Source organism: Macrobrachium nipponense, chromosome 41, assembly GCF_015104395.2.
Source record: "Macrobrachium nipponense isolate FS-2020 chromosome 41, ASM1510439v2, whole genome shotgun sequence".
Classification (NCBI taxonomy): domain Eukaryota; kingdom Metazoa; phylum Arthropoda; class Malacostraca; order Decapoda; family Palaemonidae; genus Macrobrachium; species Macrobrachium nipponense.
Window position 1 is genome coordinate 35,039,561 of NC_061102.1, and position 17,186 is coordinate 35,056,746.

Below are 17,186 nucleotides of genomic sequence, written 5' to 3' on the forward strand. Positions count from 1 at the left end.
ATATGTTTACATATATATATATATATATATTTATATATATATATAATTTATATATATAGATATATACATATATATATATATATATATATATATATATATATATATAGTATTCTTTGCTCGAACTTTAAAACAACAGTTACAAACCGGAAGGATGGTTCGATTATTCCCTGACGCCAGTCTCCCACTGGTCTGCCTAGAGGCACAAACAGCATCTTGCATTCAACCATTGCAATATGATTCAAATGCTTCCAGCACTGGACAAGAATAACTTCAAATGCGATACCATTTATATTATATATATATATATATATATATATATATACATATGTATATATATATATATATATATATATTTATCTATATATTATTATATTATATATATATAATTCAACTGCTTCGAGCACTGGACAAATATTACTTCAAATTGCGATACCATTTATATATATACATATATATATATATATATATATTATATATATATATATATAACTATATATATATATATATATATATATATATATATATATACATATATATGTGTGTGTGTGTGTATTAATTCCGAGGTAGAGTTGAGGTAGAGCGAATTAGATATTAAAGGAAATTTGTAGCTCGATGTCCTATATACATATCATATATATATATAATATATATATATATATATATATATATATATATGTACATGAATGTATACACACACACACACACACACACACACACATATATATATATATATATATATATATATATATATATATATAAACTCTCACTTTCCAGACCGCGCAGCATACGTGACAGGAGACGCCTATACTTCCTGGAAGGAATGGAAAAGGGTCGGGGTCATTGGTACCCATTAGCCTGACCTGGTTTTTCGACTGGTGATAAGGATAAGGGACGAACGAAATTCAGTGCAAATTTACAGTCGGTTAGATATTCTTGAGTTTTACGACCATTATTATTTCTGTTCTGCGAAAATCAGCAAGACGTTTACGTTTACAAATAGTAAAAAAGGTGGGAAATTTTTTTACATATTATGTTTGCAAACATTAACATACAAAATCAAGCACAACGCTATCTCTCTCTCTCTCTCTCTCTCTCGCTTCTCTCCTCTCTCTCTCTTTCTTTATATATATATATATATATATATATATATATATATATATATTATATAATATATATACTATATTATTTAAAATAAAAAATACTGTGCATTAATGCAAATAAATTTGCTGCCACATATATCTACTGACTCCCCATTACTTGAACATCTACAAATCTCTAAATTAATCAGCGAATGTCACCGGACCCAGAGTCCTAATATCTAAACATGCTAAAAATCCCTGCCCGTGTTAATCGCTTATTTTATCAAAGTCCTCAATGGAAAGAGGAAAGCCATGAATGAAAGTGGGCGGGGCGTTCGGTAGTGGTGTGCGGAAGGATTACGGAATGGAGTTGACGGAGTGAAAATCTGGCCAAGATCAGAAAAAAATATCAAAAACTTTCACTCTACAAAAAAAAAAAAAAAAAGAAATCTGACGAACGAATGAGTCTATTTCATTTTGCAAACTCGATCAGGGTAGAGTAGTAGACAACTGAGAGCATATTCTTGTGTCTGAATTCCCCACCGGCACTTGCGCGCTCACAGCCCGTCGTCACTCGTTTCAACGGGTCTGACACGTTTGAAGCCTGCCCAGATATAATTATACTGTGCATACCCTGCTAGGCAGGCCCTCATACCCACATCAGTCAACATACCTGAGAGCTCCTCCATCGTCTCTCTCTCTCTCTCTCTGTGTGTATGTGTATGTGTCTTAGTGCACGATGAAGAAGTCTCTCAGCAGACGATGACAGAGCCTCTCTCTCTCTCTGTCTCTCTCTGTCGATGACAGAACCTCTCTCTCTCTCTCTCTCTCTCTCTCTTAGTGCACGATGAAGAAGTCTCTCAGCAGACGATGACATAGCCTCTCTCTCTCTCTCTCTCTCTCTCTTACAGCATGATGACGAAATCATTTCCACCTGGTCTGGCCTCGCGTTTGTGAGTCATCCCGCATCTACAACTATTGCGTTGCGACGTTTGGTTTTTGCGTTACTGATGATGCATAAATTGCATTCGCAGAAGTTAATTGCATTATGCGGGCCATTCTGGAGAATGGTGGCTTCTCGCCTCCTCGACCTTGGACGACAGGAAGGCTCAACAGGAATGTCGTTCTGGCACCCCTTCTTGTTGGGCCACTGTCTGGATATTGAAGCACTTCGATTTCATTTTCTTACGAAACAATGCTCTCGTACTGCTTTAATTATATATACATACATACATATATATATATATATGTATATAATATAATATATATAATTAGTATAATAATATATAAATATAATATTAATATATATATAAAGAGAGAGAGAGAGAGAGAGAGAGAGAGAGAGAGAGAGAGAGAGAGAGAGAGAGAGCAAACCTACATATGATATCTGTGCAGTACTCAGTAGTGCATTAGTCTATGTAAACGGCATATGCATTCTTTCATCAGTGCTCTTTATTCTGTGTGCTTGTCTTATGATATTACCGTCAGTGACAGTGGATAAGGACTCTCAATGTATTATGCAACTTCGCCTTTTCTATTTTTGTCACAGTGGCCCAGGTTCCCTAATAACTGTCGTGCTTGCATCCTCGTGCAATTATACCTTTTCACACTGCGCTCTGTGGAAGTTTGCTCAAATGCATGTGTGCAATATACCTGTATTTTATAATGAATAATAATAATCATAATAATGAATAATTCAATGCTGAATCTTTGCTTAGCAAAATGAAGTCATATCGGAAGATGACTCCTCAGCGAGTTGATGTCATTTCGGCCTGTTGCAAGAGAGATCTTACTCTTTTGAGGATAATAATATAATAATAATAACGGTAGTGACAGGCAAGGTGAACCATCCGCGTGAGTGCCACCCTCACGTCCGCCCGGCGGCATTCGTCCTTTTTGACCTTCGCTCTGCCAATCCTCTTGGCGGCGATTCGAACTAAAAAAATGAGTGTCCATTCCATCACAAGTAACCCCCATTTCTTCCAACTCACTCTGGTTGCAATTTCTCTCCGTCCTGGTTCTACGTATAAGCTTCTTTCTGAGCCGCGTTCCCAAGGAAACCAGTCTTCACCGCTTTCACGCCGGGTTCTCGCGAATGTTCGCCGACCGCTGTCAGTTCTCGCTCCTTTCGCTCGCTGTTTCTCTCTCGGGGAGAATGTTGTCGTTGTTGGAGATCAAGCTGGTCTTATGCCAGCACGGGCTCTTGCTCATAGAGCAGCCCTTAGAAGGGGAGAAGGAAACGAGTAAGACGGTGGAATTTTTCTTTCGAGGAACAATAGCGCATGGCTGTGACCCTCCATCCACGGAAACGTATTCATTTTCGAGATTGACCGACTGACTTAGCCTTACCTGGAGCTGTAATTGCTAATCACAGAAGCCGGAAAATGAATAAGAGAATGTAGAGCTTATCCAGAATGATGATTCTAATATAAGAGTAAGTTGTCGAGTGAATATTTTTGTGTGATTTTTTACGTGTTTATTCATGCCTTGGGGGTCACATCTCTCTTCCCTCATTTCCTTCCTTGAGGCTACAGAATACAGTAGGGGTCCAAGTCCCGTCGGCATTCGCATAACAGCAAACACCGCATTTGTACTTTAATTTGTAACTTTGAGTTCTACAGTTAGAAGGACGCGATATGGAACAGGTATTACGTCTCTAAGGGAATGTCTCTCTCTCTTTCTTTCTAAGAAAAAGGGGGCGCTCTCAAAATGCATACACATACACACACACACATACATACATACATATATATATATATATATATATATATATATATATATATAGTATTATGTGTGTTTATGTATTTTGAAGCTTTTTGAGAGAGAGAGAGAGAGAGAGAGAGAGAGTAGAGAGAGAGAGAGAGAGAGAGAGGCAATCATTAAATATTCCCTTAGAGACGTAATAATTGTCAAATATCGCGTCCTTCTAACTGTAGAATTTAAAGTTACAAGGTAAAGTGTGTGGGTATAATACATATGTATATATGTATACATATATGCATATATATACATACATTATATATATATATATATGTGTGTGTGTGCGCGGGGGCGCGTGTGTTTGTGCGTAAGCGTGTATATGTATGCGTAAGAAATTTAGATGTTTGTTAAAACAAAAAAAGGTGGCTCCCAACTTTTCTACTCCCCCCAATTCCCAGCAAGCGTTCTAGGATTAGACTGCTGGCCCCACACGCCCTTCTCCACCGTACCTGCCATCCATCAGAGTCGACTAACTGAACGGTACGTAATTCACTGGTCAGGTCATAGAGGCACATTAGGTTTTACATGACCGTGCCAAAAACGTTTAGCCTTGGCACTTGCAGAGCTGAAGCGAATATCATGATTATCATAATACGGAGTTAACACACGTCTATATATATATATATATATATATATATATATATATATATATATATATATATATATTACTTATTTATATATTTACTCTTATTTATTTATTTTTTTTATCTATTTATTTGTTAATTTTTATTCATCGATTGATTGATATATTTATACATTTATTTATTTATTTACTGATTTATTTGCAGTGGTGAAACGAATATCATTATTATCATAATACGAAGTTAACACACGCATCTGTATGTATATATATATATATAATATATATATATATATATATATATATATATATAGTATATTAAGATTATATAGTATATTATATATTTCATTTACTTCTTTATGTGGTGCAAATATAGAAACATTTTACCTTCACTTAACACTGCGCGGTTCGTCGTACGGCCGCCTAACACTAGTATTCCTTTACAGAATACTACTGTTCCTTCATAACCTCGCATTTTCACAAGCACTGAAGGATGAAAAGCACAGACACATTAAAATATTTCTATTGGAATTACTCTTCAAAGGTCAATGTAACTTTCCATTAAAAAAAAAAAATCATAATTGCAAACTAAATATAAAAACGAAGGCTTACAGGCATCTTTTCGGAGACCACAACTTTTGTATAATACAAGAATATAAAAAATGACGAATAATAAGACAGAAAAAAAACAGGCGCAATTAGTGCTTTAGTCTTAAAGTCACTAACAATGAATCGTTTGCTTTGGTAAATAAGAGATATCCTTTCACAACCATAAAGTGGATTACAGTCACACGAAGTAGCAGAGCAAATCATTAAGGACCAGAGACAATTTAAGAAACTGAACGGGAAAACTGACAGTGCAAAGAACACCTTTCCTGTTCCTTTGCTTTGGAATGTTACTTGAAAGGTCGGTGACCTCACTGTGCAACTGTGCAACTGGGGAATGAAATGGGGATCTTGTTTCCTTTTCCTCGAACCCAACTCGGTACACAAGACTATGTCAACACTACTATTTCAAAAGACTGATGTCGCTGGTTGTTGAATTTCCAAGACCTGCTGTGCCACAAGACGACGAGGCTTCGATTCCTGATGGGTGTGCCGTATGAATGGGCGGCAAAATAGTGGGTGTGGCGAGTCACGTGGGGTAGCAAATGGAAATACGGGAGGGGGCGGGGGTGAAACCGGGAGGGGGAGAGAGAGTGGGGGGGGGAGGAGTCGACGAGTCTGTGGGCGTGTGCGTGAACGTGATGACGCAAGAGATGGAGCAGACGTCAGTTGCAAGCGGCAGACTTAAAGAACCGAAAGCTGTCGGCGATTAAGGGATGCCTGTAAGTACCTGGTTTCCAAATCACCAGGGGAATTAAAGAAGAATGAGGTTAGGTAAAATTGTGTCAGAATTACACGCTAAGAGAGCTTAGATCGAAGCAGAGTAGAGGATATAATACAGAGAGAGAGAGTAAGAGCAACCCAGATCCACAGACGGAAGCGGGCGGCGGGGGGAGGGTGGGAGCGACGCTCCCCAATGACCCCTACCAAGGTCATGCGGCTCCTCTTGCCTTACGCTTAGGACAAGAAGAAAGACGTGGAGTAGGAGCTGGAGGTTTCGCCTAGTAGGAAAGTCACCTCCAGTAATCCTAGAAGGGGGTTGGATAGGAGGGGGTTGAGGTGCCTGGCAGAGGTTACTAATGAATCAATGAGCGAGAGAAGAGGTCTTGAGAGAGAGAGAGAGAGAGCGTGTTCTTGAAATCAAACAGGAGCTGTAGTTTTCCTAGTTCTTCGGCGCCAGTGGCCACAGTGGGACAATAAGACATTTCTCGGAAATTCGTGCTTCGAGACACCTTCCCTCAGGGCCCATTCGATTTGAATAACAAGTCGCTGGACCGCGAAAACGCCTTTTTACTTGGATTACCCATTTGACCTTGGGGCGTCCCCGGGTGTCCTTGTGGGTTGCAAGTGGCGTGACATTATTAATGCAAATGTGCTGCTTTGTGGTTAATGCCGACGATGACGACTTCCAGTGGGCAGTAAACATTGACTATGATCATTCTATGTCAAGAGTTAGCGACCAGAAAATGAGCAGAAAAGGCATATACGTACACATAGGAGTTACTACTTATGAATGAACACATGCTTAAAAATATACATTACCGTGTTCACCTCAACCGAGAAAAAGGAGGACATTATAATATAATGTTATATACCCTCCCATTATAGTAGAGAGTATGAATAAAAAAATGAATTTTTAAAAAATTAATTTCACCTGGAAACCCACCAACTCATAACAAAACACACTCCAAATCCAGTCTCAACGCGTTTCAGAACAACCAACTCACAGTATTGAGCAAGAATCTTGACAAATTCAACTTCATTTTATCTATTGGTCCCATCCATCTCCAGAATGTTAATTGCCGATCAACCTAAGTTTCTCTAAGGAATTTTCCGAGATCCGTCTCTAAGAAAAGAAAATAATCCTTTCACTGTTTTGATGATAAGCCAATATCGTATTTCTTTTAACTTTTCTTTCCTGCACCGCATGCGATAAGATTTTGGTCTGTTTTGGTTGTTTCTGTAAAAGAGCGAAGAAAACCTGTTGAATCAGACCATTCAAAGACGTACAACCTGTAAAATGAAATCATCCAACGGTATCTCTAAAATAATAACAACAAGCCAAAGGTGTACGTCATCCAAATGACATGGAACAAGCGTATTTATTCTTTGAGAAAGGTCAGATGGCACCAGTGGAATACACTCAACACTCAGTGCCATGTATTCTTCAAGATCATAATGCTGTGGTCGCAACGGACTGGCTTTCGACACAAAAGGAATTGTTGACCCAACGCTGTGTCTTCACAGAAATAACAGATTACCATTAAAATTTCGAGAGATAATAGGCAAGAAAAAAAAAGGTGATAAACGTCAATTAAATAACTATTTAAAAAATGGAAAAAAATATTCTGTAGGAAGGATGGCATAACCACTACATCACCTGTTGGAACTTGGGCGGCTCATGAACTGGGACTCTTTTGTCCCAGGCAATAGAGACCTTCCTTCTTTCTGCATGCTTGAGGGCTGCTCTGACAACCCGTAGTGTTTGTATGGTGCTTCTACGTTGCATGGAACCAGTGGTTATTCAGCAACGGGACCAACGGCTTTACGTGACTTCCGAACCACGTCGAGAGTGAACTTCTATCTCTAGAAATTCACATCTCTCACTCCTCAATGGAATGGCCGAGAATCGAACCCACGACCACCGAGGCGAGAAGCAAACACCAAACCAACCACGCCACTGAGGCGCTATAACCCGTAGTGCATGGTTCATCTAAAGCCATGCTTGAGACCATTATTAAATCTACCATTATTAAATGTATCTATAACAAAGGCATGCCATACTGATAAAAAGGGGTACGCAAACACAATAAGTCCAGGTCATTATTGTGCCATCACGTACCCAACGAAATCTGGCACGTTGAATAAAGTACTCTTTATCAAGGGCCGGCTCTTTATAAGAGTCCCCCAAGACGTTCGCAGGGGTGGGGATAAGGTTCACCTGTTGCGGGGTCCACACATTACGTTACAACCTTGCCCACATATGTCATTTAAAAAAAAACCCTGGTTCAAGTAACTCTTGATTTCTCCATGATGACACTTAGGAATCCAATGTAATTTTCTGGCTGTTCAAATTTAATGTACTGCATGCAGCATGTTTAACATATCGTACACGGGTCAATACTGGAAAAAAAGAGAAAGAAACGTATTACCATTTGTCTTTATTACCGAGATCTCAGATTTTATTGATTCCTCATAGTTAACGAAAAAAATAATAATAGTGATCACACATCGCAAAACTCCGTCAAGGCTAATAAATCAAGACTCATCCTCTTGATGAACACGCAAAGATACCAACTAACTAGAGAACGAAAAGCAAAGCTGTCTCGTTGAAGGTAACAACGATGATCTGTATCTAAGGGCACGAAGAGAAGTTTATTACCTGACGGGAACATAAACGTAATAGCTGACTATATTACCCGCACAGCATTTTACCTGCTGACGTAAAAACGTTACAACTGACGTCATCATCTCGTATCTAACCCCAAGTCCGTCGTGGCGCTTACATAAGGATAATGGGAAACCTAGGTAGAAAACATACGAGAGATACAAAGAAAAATAGAAATGGACTGGCATTTATCAGAAGGGCGTATTTAATGAGAAAGGAACAAGCTAAGGGAGGCATCAGGCATGAATTGTATTTTCTTCATCTCATAAATTATATAATGGAAATTTTATTATTGTTTGTTTGTATGGTGTTGTTACGTTGCATGGAACCAGTGGTTATTCAGCAACGGGACCAACGGCTTTACGTGACTCCCGAACCACGTCGAGAGTGAACTTCTATCACCAGAAAATGGCAATTTTATACACTTTTCAAGATATAGACTTCGTAAAGGGAATATGTGATTAAGGAGTGATATAAGTTTATGAATAACCTTACTTCAGTCGCCAGTTTAGGCTTATGAAATACAATAAGTTAATGACACTCAAATGCTCGATAGAGCACGTTAGAGATTCAACTCTCTTACCATAACTAAGAAACCGTTAAGAACAGAAGATCGTACTTTACTGGGGTTTCATTCGGAGAAAATTTCAGATTTGATTGGCCAAATCAAATCTGAAATTTTCATCTTCTTTTCATAAAAAAAAAAAATTTTTTTTTTTTTTTTTTTTTTTTTTAAAAAAAAATTTTTCATCTTCTTTTCATAAAAAAAAAAAAAAAATCGCTGTTTTCCGGCGGTTGTCCACGTCACATACATACGTACACAGGCACACACGTGTGTACGTGTGGTTTAGCCATTTGATTCTTTGTTCCTTTGAGGGGCGTGTTGCCAGAAGGCCAGGGCCATCCCCAGCAGGTCTCAGGGGTGAGGTGGTCACCCCAAGGCCCTTTTCCTTTTTCCATGACCTCAGGAAACGATGGTACCCGTTTACAGAGAGGCGGATTGATGGGTGGTAGGACGGGAGCGAACCACGGACCTTGCAAATATGAGTCGAGAGCAAAACCTCTGAGCAACGACCAGTTGATAGCCCGCACTGACACCAGCTTTTTGCGTCAGTCAACATCTATCAGACTTGAGCGAGAACCGCTTTTATAAAGCAATAATCATATAGTATAGATTATTTTTCTGTTTTCTACCAGTCACTGACCGGGGATAATCACGTACGCTTCATTATTTGTTTGAAATTTGTTTCTCAAAATTCCCTAGTTTTAGTTTAAAGTTTCTCGAGTAATAGCCTTAGACTACTACTCATGTTTTCTCTAGTTCTGGTTCTAAATATATGTCCGCAAAATTACCTGTTAATTAATTATCAGTCAGTTCTATAACTTATTTCCTCATTGCTATTTTTTTATTCACATAAAAATCTCAATTTTCTATCTATTTTTACAAGAACCACGTCATTGAACTAATGCATGTGCTCACTGCCTTATGATATCTTACTTCCTGAGTTGAATTGATCTCAAATTCTCAACAATGACGCAACAAAGTCTGAGAGATCTCATCTCCTTCAAATGAGGGTTTCTTCACAGACCTTCCACAGAGCAAGTTTCCATTTCCACTCCATTAAAATACCCTCTTTCAGCGATTTAGCAAGAAATCTGTACATGGTGACTCGGCGATTTGCAATCGGTGAAAGGAACAATTGAACCAATTAAGGCAGCTCCACTGGGCATTTCTGCCCTTATTAAAGTTTAATCACGCTCATTGGACAGGCTTTTACAAAAGACACTCTTCTCTTCCATAATGCAATATTTGTGCAGCCGCCTTGTTTCGCAAAAGGCGCACGTCACGGTGTCATTCCGAAATGAAGTGTCATCGTTACCCTCACTTTTGAAGGTCACAGGCCGCCACCATCTTCAGTCCCGCCGGAGGAAGGACCTTCCTTCTCTGACAGCAGATTATGAGCCGTTTTTTACTATTGTTTATTTACCTTTCTTTTACGAGTTAAGAGAGAAATGACTACATTTCTAAAAATACAAGTATACAATTGGTGAAGATATGCAGATGAATTTCAAGGATTTTTTTTTGTCTGAAATAATAAATGAATTTTAATTTTCTGATTACAACGGAAAAGGACTTTTTTTATATAATCAATATTGACGATCGAAAATATATTAAGATATGAAATCAAACTTGAGCGTGTAATTCATGTTCTACTCTTCCTTTGTAAGAGTCAAGTACAAAACTTCAAGAAGGCGATGCGTTTAGACTCTTAGTCTTATGTTATGCCAAGCGTTGTTTGCTTACGCGGATAAGTGTAAGATAAGTGCCCAGATAGTAGAGTGTAAGCGTATCTGCCATTGATTCTTACAGGAGCGGAAGTGTCGTTTATCTGAGGCTGAAAAATACCAAACTGAGTGACACCAGTTCGAGTATAACCTCACAACCTGATCATGACGACTTCATGTCACGAAGCACGTAGCCACTGTGTTCATCAGCAGTCCAAATGGATTTAAAAACCAGATGATTCCGGTTACAAACGAAGACCAAGACCGATGATGCAGTTGTCCCCCATTCCAGCGCCAGATTCACTGATAAGGTTTCGCTACGTAATCTACGGCCTGGTTGTTGTCCTTCCTATTATGGCGTACGTCTCTCTCTCTCTCTCTCTCTCTCTCTCTCTCTCTCTCTCTCTCTCTCTGTCTTTACCCATTACCACTGATACATTACCTATGTCTTAAGAGCCCATTTTAATTTTCTCACCGTAAACCAAACACCTTTGAGAATTTACTCAAAAGTTAATTTGAATGGGAAGTGTAGATAATTTTTAGTGAAGAAAAAGCTAGCAAGGTAAAAAGAACCTCTGGGATAGTGATAATGGTGAATTTATTAATCAACTGCAGTCTGCCTTCGACCAAACGTTCAAGCTTATCTTTCTACGTTTGTGAAAGTTGTGACTGAAAACGCACCTGTGATTCATTTACACAGGAATTTTATCTACTGCTGCCCCTGACACGCGATGAACCTTTCATGAAGACTGCAGCTCACGTGAACCTAATCTTAGCTAAGCTTACTTCTAACGAACTAAATGCCCATAGTGAAGAAAGTATAGAAAAGATGCCACATCAAAGTACAGCATTTGAGAAATATTTCCTTTTCAGCATAAGTCGTAGAATTATTCCTGTCATCGTCAGAAATATGTTCAATTAAGATAAAGGTCCACGACGACCCTCAATTTTTTTCTCTTTTGTTTTGCTTTTCAGGTTTCCATACTTTTTCCATCAAACTTTGCAAGCATGTCCTGTTTTTTTATCCCAAATTTCATTTATTCACCTGTTCCAGCAACTCTCTACCTCTTATGAGTTACCAGTGTAGTTTTTCCCGTTTTTCTACTGGGAACTTCTAGAAACTCTCTCCCTTACACACATAATCCAGAACATCTTCAACCATAATCCATATACTAGGATTGTGTTAACCTTCTAAAAGCATACATTCAAAGTTCCCATCTGCTGTTATCACTGACCGCTGAGGACCGGCATCGTAAGGCCTGACTTTATCTAACAGCTCTTGTTCAATGACGGAAGATTGTTGTGAAGGCCATGGCTGCTGTAGCTCTTTCAGAAACATATCATCTCCGCTGACCACAAATTATGCCTTTTGGCCATTAATCATACACACCTGTTCTACTTTTCTCTCACTGCAAAGACAAAAGGGCTTTTTTTGTTCTCCCTCTGTAGTATATCTTAGTTTTGTTCAAATTTCGTCTTCATACTCTACTATGTCTTTCTGCTTTTCGAATTTGCAAATTTTCATCTTGTTAAATGTCGCTTCTTTGTTATGGAAATTGTTGGGTTTATTACAGGCTCTCCTCCACCTTTGTCCCCTTCTTCAGCTTCCCCAATATTTACTCCCACCACTTTTCGTGCACACAAAGGAAATTGTAGTGGTACGTTTCGTTGACAGAGCCTTTGATTTTAAATGTTTTTTTTTTTTTATTTCAATCTGTCATTTTAAACAACTACGCTCTGACTAAACTATTTGACAATAGTCCTCATCTATTGCAGAGGATTAGCACCGCCATGGGATGGCTCTACAAAATCTCCATTAATATTAATTTCGAAGGAAATAAGCAGTAAAGGCTGGTTGCCAAAGGAAGTACATCTATTGCATATAACCCGTACTACCAGTATGCATGGTTTCGTATCATTAACGACTGGAGTGCCTTTATATCAAATTCCATTCTTTTGTTTTATTAAAGAAAACTCTTTCAAAGAGTGAAACTGCCGAGAAAAAGATACTTCAGAATAGCTACAATGTCAATGATATCAAAATGCACAACAAACATTAAACTGAAAACCATAACTCTTTTTTTTTTATGGCATCTACTTGCACACAGATTGTCGTGCTAGTAGGAAATTGTGCTTAGGACTTCTGAGAATCAAATAAAATGTATAATTTACCCTGCCCTTTTTAGCCCAGGGCGCATCCTTAAGGATTTTCACCCCTTTGTCCCAGTTTCCTGTGACAAATTTTGAGTACTTATTAAACATTTAAAAATACTCATTGATTATACTAAGAATGATTCTTAGACAGCTAATAAAGTTTAATTTTTCTCTTACTAACTTTATCCATATCTCCCACTATCCAGTACAGGGTGCCACATCAATTCTCCCCCCTGTAATCAATTCTACTCGTTCAATAGCTTATACATTCCTATGCAAGCGCAATTTCCAGGGCCACTGGCTTCTCCTACAGGTGTTTCAACCAAGCGCCCCTATACATCACTATCCAGATTCATCCGGCCTCTAAGTTCAGTCGACAAGTGTCAGTGGTAAACCAGCAGTAACAGACAGCCCTTTCAAATAATCATATGCCCCTCTGAACTTTCCTTTAAAGGCTCGATAACAGGTTGCATTTTTCCATTCATGATTTCAGTTAGTTTTGTGTTAACGTTTCCTTGTAACTGACACCCTCACCCTACTACTGTCACTGAACGTCAGGTATTTTATGAAAGATGCGACAGAACGAATCACATTATCAGAGTATCCTAACATCTATTCTATACCAAGTTAATTACTTTCCTAGGTGATAAAAATGCAGACTGTCCCGTCGTTTAAGAGAGCTTTCCTGAATGAACTCCAAAAGCGATTCGCAAAAAAGGCCAAAGTACACGACTATCCCGGACAGATAGAGAAACCAACTTGTGCCGCAACGGTAATTTAGCAACAGGTGTTCCACTGACTCCAACACCTGCTCCTTCCTCCATTTTATTCATACTGTATATGTGAGTTACTACTGTCCCAAAAAAATACCTTTTTTAATGTGACAATAGCTGATAAATGGCCCTGTTGCTGAACTTCATTATTATGTGCTGTACAGTTGGAATAAAAAAAATAATAAATAAAAAAACTGGCCTGTCAACAATTAGTAATCATGTTTTCTTTATTTTTATCAATGTCAATGCTTGCCTAGATTGCATCAGATTAGGCATTTATATTTCTCTGGCCTATAAAAAAACTGACAAGTATCAGAACACCATTAAGTCACAAAATACCAATTCGAAGGGCAGAAAACAAAGCTACCAAATTCCATAACTGAACTTGGAAAACCTTACGAACCAAGTAATAATTAAATCCAAGGTAACTGAGCAGTTATTTAGAACCGAAGCCACGCTGAACTGAGGTCACGATGCGATGGTCACTCTTCTGACCTTTCCTTCCCAAGGTCGAGATTTGCCATACGACCTCAGGTGAAGAAGAGAAGCGGCTGAGACCTCTTCCAGCGTCTGTAACCATCAGTAACATTCCATCCTAAAATTTCCGAGGGTTAGAAAATTCAAACATTCCCTTAACTTTAAGTTTAAAAGAGGCTAAAATTCAAACATTCCCTTACCTTAACTACGAGTAAAAGAGGCTAAAATTCAAACATTCCCTTACCTTAACTACGAGTTTAAAAGAGGGTAAAATTCAAACATTCCCTTAACTACATGTTTAAAAGAGGTTCAAATTCAAACATTGTCTTAACTGTAAGTTTAAAAGAGGTTCAAATTCAAACATTGTCCTAACTGTAAATTTAAGAGAGGTCACAATTCAAACATTCCCTTAACTGAGTTCTCCCTTTGATTGATCAGAGAAAAAGATTCCAAGTTCATTCAACCAACGAACTAATCTGAGCGAATGACTTCACATGAAGTGGCAATTTTCATTTCATCAACTGTTCCTAAACGAAGTCGAAATTAATCGTTCAGTCTAACAACTTTTCCTTGTACTTGAGCTGGACTTCAGGGTGAGATTATCCTCTCTCGAGAATTCTCCCACCGAAGCAGAGACAGCAAGTGACATGAGAGATAGGGGCTGAATGTGGAAATTCAGCAAAGTAGTAAATAAGAATTCTCAGCCAAGTAAAATTACGTCAATGTCACAGATATAGGATGAATATGGGAATTCAGCCAAGTTGTAAATATGAATTTTCAGCCAAGTCACGTAAATGTCACACAAAAGTACACTTTAAATGTTCTTAGAAACAGATTATATATGAAAAAAATAATGACGACAAAATAATCAATATTGCATGTTGATTGAAAACACGAAGGAATAAAAATAAACGCTGCTACGTGATCGACGCGGGTACCCATTCGTTGCATCAGCCCTGGCATGATTCAGTGACTCCCAGAGACGTTTCTGGAAAACAATGGGAGGAAAACAACGTACGTTCTGCAGGACTTGTCATAAGAACATTGCACTTTCGAAGGGCAGACGTTCTTTCCCACTGCTGCATACTCGTCTTTATACTTCATCTTGAGTTGGGAGGATTTAAACCTAAATATTTATTTTAAAAGAATGCCTTCAGAACGTTATCATCATTCATCATTGATTAATATTAATGGGCCTTTTATACTTGAGATATATGTAGTATATATATATAGTATATATATATATATATATATATATATATATATATATATCTTGAATATAAAAAGTCAATTAATATGAATAATGATGGAATGATGATTACGTTCTGAAGACATATCATGTAATATATATATATATATATATATATATATATATATATATATATATATATATATATATATATAAAATATATATATATATATATATATATATAATATATATATATATATATGTGTGTGTGTGTGTGTGTGTGTGTGTGTGTGTGTGTGTGTGTGTGTAAGTATTTCATAAAATACAAGTGATACAAATTCACATGCATTTTCGATTCTTACGCCCAGTGTACATACAAGCCAAAATGAATTTACCAGAAATGCAGAACAAAACATAACCATCTTCCCCTCCAAACAAACGCGCGAACAGAAATGACACTGAAACAAACCACAACTCGAAGAAGCTGACGTGCGTTCCTCAGCCTTGTACCTACCTCCTCCTGGGAGGAGAGGAGAGAGAGGAGCAGAGAGGAGAGATAGGAGAGAGAGAGAGAACAAAGGTTGGGGGGACGGCAACGGATCGTAAACTTCTGAAGCCTCAATACCTCGTAAGGGAAAATTAGTTGATACTGGAAGAAGGTTTATTGCTGATGCCGACGTTTCACACTACATTGTTGCATTTTCAAGGCTGAAATACAGCGAGTTGATTCTTAATAATTAATCATAAAAACACTTATAATAAAATATAAAATAACTAAAATCACTTATTTAAAATGTTAACTCATTTAAAAATATAAACATATATAAAAAGCAAAAAAGACAAAAAAAAACACAACACCATTGGCACGGAAAATGACCTACCCAGACGGGAGTTGAAAGGAAACTGTTGAAACAAAGTTACAATAATAATAAAAACAAGGCACACACGTACAGTAAAGCACGAACAAGCAGTAATGCGATATCTATTACGTACACATGAGCACGTATCGCAAACACTTCTCACGTCACCATTAATTTTAGTCTCACATGTACGTACACCGGATACGTTAATTTATGATCTAGGACAGACAGCTAATAATTATTCTTTTATTTCTACATTCATACTGGTATGTACAATCTACATTACTGACACACATTCGTCCACTGGTCTGCACTTCCCTCTTGTCTGTTCGTGTGTAGGTACAGAGGCGAGGGCCTCCTCTTACTACAAGTGCACATACGGTGTCTGTAGACAACATTTGTTGTCCTGTATCTGTTTGCTGATTGTTCTAGATAACTATACAGTGAAGCTTCGTTGTAAATTAGATGTTTTTAAATCTACGTTTACATAGAAAAAAATCAATTGCATTCTAACGCAACGTATATGATTTCTCAACGAAAGTTCTCTTGGATAAACAAATGTTGGGTGAAAGCATATGTGGCACAAAAAGATTAGCGTATGGGAGAGAATGACTCAGTGCTTCGATATGACAGAAATTTGGTAGATGACACATTAGCAAAAGGCGCCTATAAATAGGAGATATAGAATAAAGAAGAACTAGAAAGTGTTCGACTGTTAAGGGGAAAGAGGAATTGGAAAGGAGTGTCCTGAGGATCAAATGATCCAGTGTGATTACGGGAGGGGTGGGATGGGGCCCTCATGTGCGCCTAAAGTTAAAGGAGTTTTGCTTCATAGCGGATTCACTCACAATTCAGCAGCTAAAGTTTTAGCATGACAGTTACAACCGTCTAGCGGTTTTTCTGGAGCAACAATCCTCCTACGAGGGAAAACAACGGCTATATATATATATATATATATATATATATATATATATATATATATATATATATATATATATATATATATATTATATATATAAGGTCTTGCAGCAGTA